Source organism: Pan paniscus, chromosome 4, assembly GCF_029289425.2.
Source record: "Pan paniscus chromosome 4, NHGRI_mPanPan1-v2.0_pri, whole genome shotgun sequence".
Lineage (NCBI taxonomy): Eukaryota > Metazoa > Chordata > Mammalia > Primates > Hominidae > Pan > Pan paniscus.
Window position 1 is genome coordinate 120788616 of NC_073253.2, and position 11339 is coordinate 120799954.

An 11339-nucleotide genomic window follows, 5' to 3' on the forward strand; every position below is an offset into this window, starting at 1 on the left:
AGGGGCTAGGTGGCCCCAGCTGTAGGGAATAGAAAGCCAGGAAGCTGGGAGCCCGATGAGTTATCATAGCATCTGTAACTGGAATGGGCAACCACTCAGTCATAGATTAACAAGACATGTAGGTTGATTGGGACCTGCTTACTTCTCTGCCCTTCCTGTATGGCAGAAATTGCAGCTTAATTCTTCCCTTTTCTCTCTTTTTACACATGCTTTGTGGAGTTTGAAGTGGATACTTTCTAAAATGTACTTGACTGCTATAAAATTTGGACTGGGCAACACTTGTCTGTAACGTCCAGCTGAATATGCTCACCACTTTCAGATAATTGGAAACAAACATTCTATGACATGGTATTCATATTTATATCCAAGGTCCAAACTTAAAAAATTTAGAAAACCATAACATGGAGCAAATAGTTTGGCAATTCATAAACTACATTAAAAAACTGTCAATCTCTCTCACTCTGTCTCTCCATGAACTTAGGTCAGATAATGATAATCAACTCCAACCCAGTACTACTGTTCAAGCAGACCTGTTCATGCACACAAACCCACAGAGACTCTACAAAACGAATTCAACAGTTCACCACCCTACCAATATAAGAAAAACAAAAAGAGACAAACAGAAAACTAAAATCATAGTAGAATGAAAATGCTACATACTTATAGGCTATGAGTCCCCCAAACCAGAATGAAAATATGTAGGGTGAGTGTCCAAAAACAATTCTGTGTGTTAATAATACAATAAATCAGGCCCAGATGTCATAAACACAATAAATCAATTGAAACTGCCAAACCACTTCTCTCAACCTACTGGATTTAATTAAAACCACCACTGGGTTCGTGAGAGGCCTTCTAATAGAGCCGATAATATCACTCCGGCTCAACCATCCACCTAACCTGATGTGGGAGACACAGCATGTTAAATTTTAATCTACAGGCCTGTTAAACATGGCAGGGTTTAGTACACATCTGCAGTGATGGACTGTCATTCCTCCAAGCCCTCCTCTCATCCTCCTGAAGTACTCATTTAGAATGCTATCCATCTGCCTTTGCCCTCATAATATGGTAAGTGCCAGATAAACACTATAGGAATATTGACTTTTTGGTCGTTGTTTTTTTGTTAAAAATACAGCACGGTCATTGAAAACAGACTAGCTTATTTGATCAAATACATGAAACAAAGGGTGGCACTGTGTTGGTGGTTTTACATTTTTTAGTGAATCTTCCCAAGATATCCTAACTCTAGCCTTATGTCTATAAAGATCTGTTCCCAAAAAGCCCATAAATGCCACTCAGGAGAAGGACAGAAAGAATAAGAGAAAACAACAACAACAATGAAACACTCACAAACTATTGTGAATTCGTGAAGCTGACAAAGGGCACAGGCTTGAAGGCATCTTCTAGGACTGGAGGTTAGAAATCTCATTGGCCCGTAAATAGAAAAGATCACTTGAGTTTACTGCAGAAAAGACACAGAGATACCCACTCACGAGGTTGTTTTAACTTGAAGGATCACATTATTCATCATGAACAATCTCAAAACGCAGTCAACAGAAGCCTTCCTGGCAGTTTCCTTGTGTATACTTGGCTCCATTTTATAAAGACAGAACAGACTATGTTTGGCATTTTTGCCTTGAGTTATTGACATGTTTTAAATTATGCTGTTTTATGTCCATTCTTAATAGAACAGAAATCTGCTACAAACGATCTTTATTAACAGACTGCCTCAGGTGCTGAGCAGACTCTCGATTTAACAACATCTCCAAACAGACAGGCAGAGAGCTTGCTAATAGGCTTTTCCAACCCTTTGGCTTCTGTGAGATGTAAGTGGATTATGGAGGTTTGTTTGTCAGGCTATCTTTTTACATCACTGTCTGAGTAATTGCCACAAAGGCCTATTGCTTTGCCCTAATTAACAAAATGTACAAAATCCTAAGCATAGAACTTTTATTGATTAGCCATCTTCATGGAAAGCTTATGAACCCCCATGACTCCTGGCCCGAGACAGATGCTCTTCATCATGTCACACACTTGACTCCAGTCTGTTAATATACCAGGGACTCGTCTTAGCATTTTGAGCTACTCAGAAACTGCCAGAGAAAAACACATTTATTGGTTGTGGTTTAAAAACCAGTAGCCTTGGCATAAGACAACTTGTTAAGCAAATTTCACCATTTGTTTACTATAAAACTGTATTAATACTATCAGTTCTACTTTTTTCCATGAAAATTGATCCTTGAGAAGGTAATTTCAGTAATAAAAAATACATGGTTAATAAGTAGAGAAAAAAATAAGAAGAAAACATGACTTTAAGGAAGTAAAAACCACAAAGAAGAAATAAGAGTTAATTTATTGTTCAGCCACTTTTTGTTAACTCAACAATTATTTCGGCCAGGTGTGGTGGCTCACGCCTGTAATCCTAGCACTTTGGGAAGCCGAGGTGGGCAGATCACAAGGTCAGGAGTTTGAGACCAGCCTGGCTAATATCGTGAAACTTCGTCTCTACTAAAAATACAAAAATTAGCTGGGCGTGCTGGCACACACCTGTAGTCCCAGCTACTTGGGAGGCTGAGGCAGGAGAATCGCTTGAACCTGGGAAGCAGAGGTTGCAGTGAGCCAAGATCATGCCACTGCACTCCAGCCTGGGTGACAGGCAGGAGACTCCGTCTCAAAATAAATAAATAAAAATAAATAAAATAAAATAATTATTTCAACAAATATTTCAGGGCATGTGTGCCAGAGGACTATTTTAGGCACTTGGATGAACTAGGGAGGAAGAACTAAGGAGACAGAGTCCTTGCTCTCATGGAGCTTTTAATATTGAAGACGAGACATTCTTTATACTTATTTTTTCTTAGTAACTCAGTAAAAAATCGATAGGATAAGAAATTCTGCTTGAGACTTAGAAGGTAAAATTGACCATGGGAAATTAAGCCACATATATCATTTTGTATTTAACATTCAGTAGGTACATGTTGTAAAAGGTGCTATAGACACTTTTTGGAGTTTGAGAAGACACAGGACCTGCTCTTAAGGAACTCTAATTTAAAATGGGAAGCAGAACAAAAACATATTTTAATGTGCTTATACACATAGATGGATTAAAAAGTTTTGACTAAATTTGTGTGTGTTTTTTAAAAATTTAAATCAACCAAGTAACCAGGTAATGAATGCATAGCAACAGATACATTAAATCCAAACAGTTAAATGGGTTTTAGTTGAGAACTGAGCTGGAGCAACATACGTAGGATTCAACTAATTCAGAAAACTTAAAGGGCCCAAGGCTAGATTGTATTTATTTTCCTTTTTGTTTTTCCAGGATTAAAGGGTACACAACATTTTTTTTCTAAATCTGGAAAAGATATCATTTATCTAATCTTAGGAAATTGTGCTGAATTTGGGGGAAGTTTTATCCGAAAGTCTAAACATAGAGCTTTAAGCACATACATAGGCATTCATTAACACAAAATTGAATTCAGGAGAAATATGATGAGAACCTGACATGTGTCAAGCCTTTCTGCTGTATGCTAAATATTTATGATAAATGTCATAGCAGCTGTCTTCAAACATAAAAAGCAAACATCAGAGCAGTGTAAGCCTAAAGGGTTAGGCAGGTCAAGGTCAACGGGCTGAACAGAATATGGTGAGTGGCTCTTGGGTATTCTTCCATCTACAAGGAGAGATTATACCAGGAAAAGGTAACCTCTACTGTACCATCAGCTCGTTCCACTAGCCACTGGGGAATTAAAATAAAAGGTAAAGATGGCCTTCTTTTGGATCCACAGCAGTAATAACAGCAATACCAATAATTAACGCAAGCTATTGTTTGTTGAAGGCTAACCTTGTTCCTCATTCCCTTTGTTAATGGCTTACATTCATGAACTTCTTTAATCTTAAAAAGAGCCCTGCAAAAGTAGATAATATGTGAGAACACAGACAGAGAGTAGCCATTTGCTCAAGATTGCCAAGCCAATAAGGGTTCCATGAGTGTTTAAACCTAGAAGTAAGTCTGAAGCTTAGCCCCTTATTCATGGCACTAAATTTCCAGGGACTTGATTGATGCTCTGGCATTTTTGGTGGTTTGGAGGGAGGGAGGCAGTGATTCATCACTCTTTACCCAGCCCGTTGTTTTCCCCGGGTTTTGCAAGAGATCATGTTTAAGGTAAACTGGTTATCACCTGCCTAGACGCTAGTGATTTACAATTATTTCTTTATTAAGAAAATGCTTGGTGTGTGAGTGGTCTCTCTCTGAAAAAATGCCAACAGAAAGGCCTTGTCAGATTTTTGGCAGATACACATTTAAACACATAAAAACAAGTTTAAACACTATCATTTATGCATAATTCTTTCTTGGCATCATCTCTCACTTGCCACAATTTGCAGCCAGAAAACACTTATTTCTACTTTTCTTACTCTAGAAATAATCCAGCCTTAAGTGGATCTAATTCCTTCCCAGAAGAGAAACAGCCTTGTCAGGACTTGGTTGTGTGTGCTGTGTTTGAGGCATCAAGGTTTCCATTTACGGCACAGCTGCACGGACTCCGAAAGCTGGTGCTGAGCCAGAGCTCTGTACCCACTGAGATCTGCAGTCTGGAATGATAAACACACAGCTGCCTGTGGATAGATGGCCACATCTCAACCAGAGTCAAGCGAAGCCTACACAAATCATTAATCCAACTGCTTATATGTTAAATATCACAAAATGTGTACGAAATGGTGAGCTATCTCAGTGGAAGGAGGGGAAAATGGCAGAGGCAATTTAAGGAAACAGGAGAGTAAGTGGCTGTAAGTCCTCTGCAAAGTCCTGCTCTAGAGCTGATTTACTGCCACCAAGCCCTCTTGCTGCAAATAGTTCATAAAGCCTATGACCTGAGTACTTGCCCACGGGACCACAATAACATTTATCTAGCATAAATTAATGTGTTTCAACCACTAATTCAATTTGGCTGTCTCATTCTTCTGGTTTTGGCAAAGCCTAGCCTTGCTATAAAGTCACTCCGTGACTCACACGAATGGCTGTGTTTGTTAAGGAGTCACACACCACTAGGAACAAAGAGTGCTATTAGTTGAGTAGTCATAAAATATACCTCCCGAGCACATTTGGAGCTGTGCTAATTGAAACTTCCTCTTTAGAGGAGCCTGATCAAAACCAGCTGTAGGAGTCAAGCAGGAACAGATTTCAACATTACATTAAAAGCCCAACAAATTCAGTAAGAGCAGCCTCTGAGAGAAGAGAGCATTCCAGCCTGAACAAATGCTCTAATTGCCTCCTGACATGCTGCAAAGAAAGCTTGTGACCTGAGCCTGGAGAGCTGTGGAGAGAAACTTCTCCATAAGATTGGAAAAAAAGCAACCTCTAGGGCAGTTCTCCTCATAAAATTCCAGATCTGCCAACATTCTCAAGTAACACATGTGAAAACCCACAAAAGCTGAGTGAATTTAGGAAAATGAAGTGATATATTGTTCTGAAAGGGGAAAAACAGAGCTTAAGTATTTTCAATGGTAATATGACCTTTTATGGACATCCCTTTAGTATTAAAAACAAAAACAAAACCTCCAACTCACAGAGGAACAAACAAAATACAAATAAGAAGCAAAAGCCTGGATGAATCGCAAAGAAAAGACACAGAGTGTATTTAAAGACAAAAAATGAGAGCTGTCTCTTCCTCTTTGGCGGCTTGTGAATTTCCTATTCCAAGACATAAGGGCTGCATTCTGCCAATGTGTATAAAATCAAATGCATCCATAGGTTTGCTGAAAATGTGGAATAATCATGCATTTTCTGTGTTTGCTTTACTTGAGGGTGGTTTAGCCATTTGTAAAGGAAGCAGTCATTGATATATAAATATAAATAGCAAATCTATCCATCAAATATGTGAATTGTATTTAATTTAGATGAGTGGAATGCCTGGAAATGTTACAAGCAAGTTTTGCATTATAACACCTTTAAGTAGCATATAAATTAGAAAGGATTGCTGATCTTTATAATTTATTTACTCATCAATTTAATGGAGTATCTAATTTTGGACCTATGTCACACTGATTCTTAAAGATACAGGGTGGGGGAGGTTTATTTACATAGATATAGAAAGGACCATTATGTTTTATGTCATAAAAGAGTGAGTGACTTATATGTAGTATATGAATTATAATGATTATTCTGGAGGATCTAATTATAGTCCCACAAATAATAACCATGAAAGATGAAAGATGCTCCATTTTTGTCCTTTTTTGGGGACTGTGTTAAGAGGCTAACCTGTCCTTTCTCCTTTTTGTTTCTTTTATCCCAACAGAAGGTATTAAACTAGTAATAACTCACTGCCTTAACAAAAACAAAAGCACCCACACAAAAGAAGAAATTATATGGTTACATAGTCATGTAACTCCCTGTTTCATTTTTATGTTAAAAGCTTGCATTTAGAGTTTAACAGACTGGCATAAAATGTGGCCTTCGGTGCATGTGATGTGGTCTTCTGAATTTGTGAAGATACCAGTGGAAAGTATTTCTGTTGCTGCTTTAGTATTCATCTGGCTTGTCAGATCCTGAATCATTCTCAATGCATAATGCAATTCACATTCCAATGCTATGCCCTTGATTTTATTTATCTTGCTTATCCAAGTACTATAGACATTAGGGAGTATTAAATTTAGTGATCTTAAACTGGATAGAGAAGGTTGAAGAGTTGGAAAAAAATTTCAAAAGATAATTCAAAATTAAGTGATGAGAAAAAAACATGTAAAATATGGCCAAACATAAAAATATTCTGATTTAAAACAGACTGAAGAAAATAGTCATTATCCCAGCTTATCCCAATTTTACCACTAAAATATTATTTAAAAACTCAGAAAAGTTGAATTCTCGTGTTGCCACCAAAACTAGACTCGAAGTTAACTAATACTACAATGAAGGAGCTTTCAATTATCTTAGAATTAAAACGACAAAAACTAAAAATGACTTCCAGGTTCCATATAATTAGAAACTGCAGAGATCAGTCCACTCCAAAATGGTTTGAAGACCTTTGCTTCTTCCCTACTGCTTTACCCCTGGTTCAGAAAATTGTCCTTACTAAAGCCAGTTAGGCAGCTGTTCTCAGGACTGAGGGAGTTTCATTCCGAAGCAGCACAATACTGTCTCCTCCTTCCTTTCACAACATCTGTGATTTCTGACTGTGAACAGAAAGAGATTGTCCACTAAAACTCGCAGAAATCCAAGCAGAGAGTCAGTGGGTTGCTTTGGGAGGTGGTGTTGAACATTCAAGAATTAAAATGCAAAGCAAATGCAGAGTCAGGACCAAGCAAAGAATTCACCTCAGGCTAGCAGGATGGCAGTAGACAAAATTTGATAAACCCTGGGAATTAGATTAGGAGTTAAACATGATCTTCTCTGTAGGAGGAGGAATAGGCCAGAAGCCATGAAGATGTCCAAAGGGTAAGCCCAGATAGATATTTCTTTATTGTAAGACACATTGTTAAAATTAATCGTGAAGTAATCATCAGAGAAATGCAAATCAAAACCACAATGAGATACCATCTCACACCAGTTAGAATGGCGATCATTAAAAAGTCAGGAAACAACAGGTGCTGGAGAGGATGTGGAGAAATAGGAACACTTTTACACTGTTGGTGGGACTGTAAACTGGTTCAACTATTGTGGAAGACAGTGTGGTGATTCCCCAGGGATCTAGAGCTAGAAATACCATTTGACCCAGCCATCCCATTACTGGGTATATACCCAAAGAATTATAAATCATGCTGCTATAAAGACACATGCACATGTATGTTTATTGTGGCACTATTCACAATAGCAAAGACCTGAAACCAACCCAAATGTCCAACAATGATAGACTGGATTAAGAAAATGTAGCACATATACACCATGGAATACTATGCAGCCATAAAAAAGGATGAGTTCATGTCATTTGCAGGGACATGGATGAAGCTGGAAACCATCATTCTCAGCAAACTATTGCAAGGACAAAAAACCAAACATTGCATGTTCTCACTCATAGCTGGTAATTGAACAATGAGAACACTTGGACACAGGAAGGGGGACATCACCCCCTTGTTGTGAGGTGGGGGGACGGGGGAGGGATAGCATTAGGAGATATACCTAATGTAAATGATGAGTTAAGGGGTGCAACACACCAACATGGCACATGTATACATATGTAACAAAACCTGCACGTTGTGCACATGTACCCTAAAACTTAAAGTATAATAATAATAATAATGAAAAAAAAATACTGCAAAACAAGAAAAAATATTTGTCATCTTAAGGATTCAGATGAAGAGCAGACCTCTGAGTCCATGAACTACAAGAACAGAAATATTAATTGAGCATATTGTTTGGGAGCTTCATGTGACAAAGGCAGTTGGTGTCTCATTCTTCCTAGGCTGGGGATATGTAACTGCATTACTCAAACTCCCTTATAGATACATGGTCAAGACTAAGCTTTCTTCGGTGGAACGTAAATGAATGGCTGTTACTGGATTAAAAATTACAACAAACAAACAAAACCTCCCAAAAACTCTTGCCCTGGACATCCACTTTTCTATTGATTAGAAAAAGTACCCTTGGAAAATAAACATCGGAAAGGCAGAGCTCTGCTGCATGATGATAGAACAGGTAAATTAGCTCTCACAAGGAGACTGACTATTGGAGTAGAGATGAGGGTAGAAAAAAGCAGAAAAATAATTAAAAGAGAATGTACAAACTGGACATTTTAAAATAATTATCTTTACTTGAAGATATCTAATAGCTAACAAAACTGTGAAGAATTTTAGGAATAAGATCAATGAAAAAACAAGAAACCCAGATAAGTGAGCCCAGTGCTTGGAGACAGTTTCTCCCAATAGCAGCTGCCAATTCTAAAAGTCAAGTGAGAAGCTAAGACGCTAAGCAAAACTGTGACTGACTTGCAAAATGATAGGGACAAAAATTGAAGTCCAGGGATCATGAAGGGATAGGATACCCACACACTTTGTGCTAGAACTCTGAAGGCCCTCCTCCATCCCCTAGTGTGGTAAGGCTGATGTAGTTGGAGCCCAGCTGTCGCAGGGACTTACACCAGCCTCCAGTCACTTTGATCCAATGTTAGTGACGGCAGTGATTCCAGATTGCTAATGCCACTAGTTGTGTGCTAAAAACAAATGTAAAAAATTACATTTGTCCTTAAATGATTGATTTTTTTCAAATGAAGCTTATTGAGGTACAATTTACATTCACTTAAATTCCCCCTTTTTATTGGACAGTTCTATAAATTTTGACAAATGCATACACTAATTTAACTGCCACTATGATAAAGATATGGAACACGTCTGTCATCTCCCAAAGTTCCCTCATGTCCCTTTGTGATCAATCTGCTTCCTCCACACCTTGTCCATGGCAATTACTGATTTAATTTTTGTCACTATGGTTTTGTCCTTTCTAGGAAGTTGTATTAATGAAATCCTGCAGTTGTTGCCTTTTGAATCTGTATTTTCACTTAATATTGTACATTTGAAATTCATGTCTGTGTTTGCACAAAGCAATCATTTGTTCTACTTTGTCACTAAGTAGTATTCCATTGTATGGATGTACAACAGTTTATTATTCATTAGCTTGTGGATATTTAAATGCTTTCCAGTTTGTGGTATTTTTAAACAAAGCTGATAAATTTGTTTTTGTACAGGTTTTTGTGTGAACACATACTTTTATTTCTCCTGGGTAAATTCCTAGGAGTGGGATTATTGAAGCATATTACAGTTTAAATTTAAACTGTTTACTGTTTTTCCAAAGTGGTAGTATATCATTTTGCCTTCCTACCAATAATATATGAGAGTTCTGGTGGCTTTGCATACTGGCTAGCAGTTGGTGTGGTCAGATTTTTTTTTTTCTTTACAAAAACAGAAAAACAGCTATTCTAAATATGCAGTGGTATCTCTTTGCAGTTTTAATTTTCAATTTTCTCATGACTAATGATGTTGAATTTATTTTCATTTACTTATTTTCTGTCAGTTTGTCTTCTTAGGTGTTCAAATCTTTTGCCTATAATTTTAATGTTTTGCTTGTTTGTTTTCCTATTTGGTTGTGAGAGTTCTTTATATATTCTGAAACAAGTTTTTTTTTTTATCAGATATAGGCTCTGAAAATATTTTGTCTTAGTCTATGGCTTGTCTTTTCATTGTCTTTTCAAAGCCTTTGAAAGAGTAAAATATTTAATCTTGATGAAGTCCCTATTTATCACTTTTCTATGGTTTCTGCTTTTTATTGCTCTAAGAAATCTTCACCTAACCCAAGGCCACTAAGATTTTTTCTTATGCTTTCCCCCTCAAAATGTTACAGTTTTAAGTCTGTGATCCTTCCAGTTAATTTTCATTCATGATGTGATATATGGGTTGAGGTTTTATTTGCATACAGCTGTCCAATTATTCCAATAACACCTACTGAAAATACTAATTTATTTATTGAATTGCCTGGAACCTTTGTTGCAAGTCCATTGACCATATATGTGTGGGTCTATTTCTGGACTGTTTGTTTAGTCTGTTCCATTGATCTTTTTCTTTGTCTTTTCACTTTGTCTCACTGTCTTAATTGCTGTAGAGTTTCAGTAGGTTGGGTACTATTAGTTCACCCACTTTGATTTTTTCCATTTTTTGGTGGGGAGTGTTATTCTTTCTTTGCTTTTTCCATTCAAGCTTTATAATTAGCTTTTTGATTGATTTTCTCATGAAAAAGTGCGTTGGCATTTTAACTGGGATTACATCAAATCTATAGAACATTTTTGGAGAGAATTAGCTACTTAACAATATTGATTTTTCTAATCTATGAAAATTGTTCTGTAGTTCATAACAGCCAAATCTTACATATATTTTGTTAGATTTCTCACAAAGTATTTCATATTTTGATGCTACTGTAAAAGGCACTGTTTTATTTAATTTGTTTCTAATTTTTCATTGCTAGTATATTGAAAATAATTGATTTTTATATATTGACTTTGTCCCCAGTGATCTTTTGAAACTTGCCCACCAGTTCTAGGAGCTGTTTTATACATTCCTTAGGATTTTTAATGCAGACTGTCATGTTATTTGTGAATGGAGGCTGTTGTTGTATTTCTTCCTTTCCAATCCAGATACCTTTTATTTCTTTTTCTTACTTATTGCAGTAGCTAGTACCTGCATTGAACAGAAGTGAAAACATTGGCCTTTTTTGCCCTAGTACTAATCTTAAGGGGAAAGCATTCAGTATTTTGCCCTTAAGTATAATGTTAGCTGCATGTTTTTAAAATCAATGTATTTTTAGTTGAAGAAGTTTTCTTCAATTCATATTTGACTGAGAAAATATTTTTTAAATATCATTA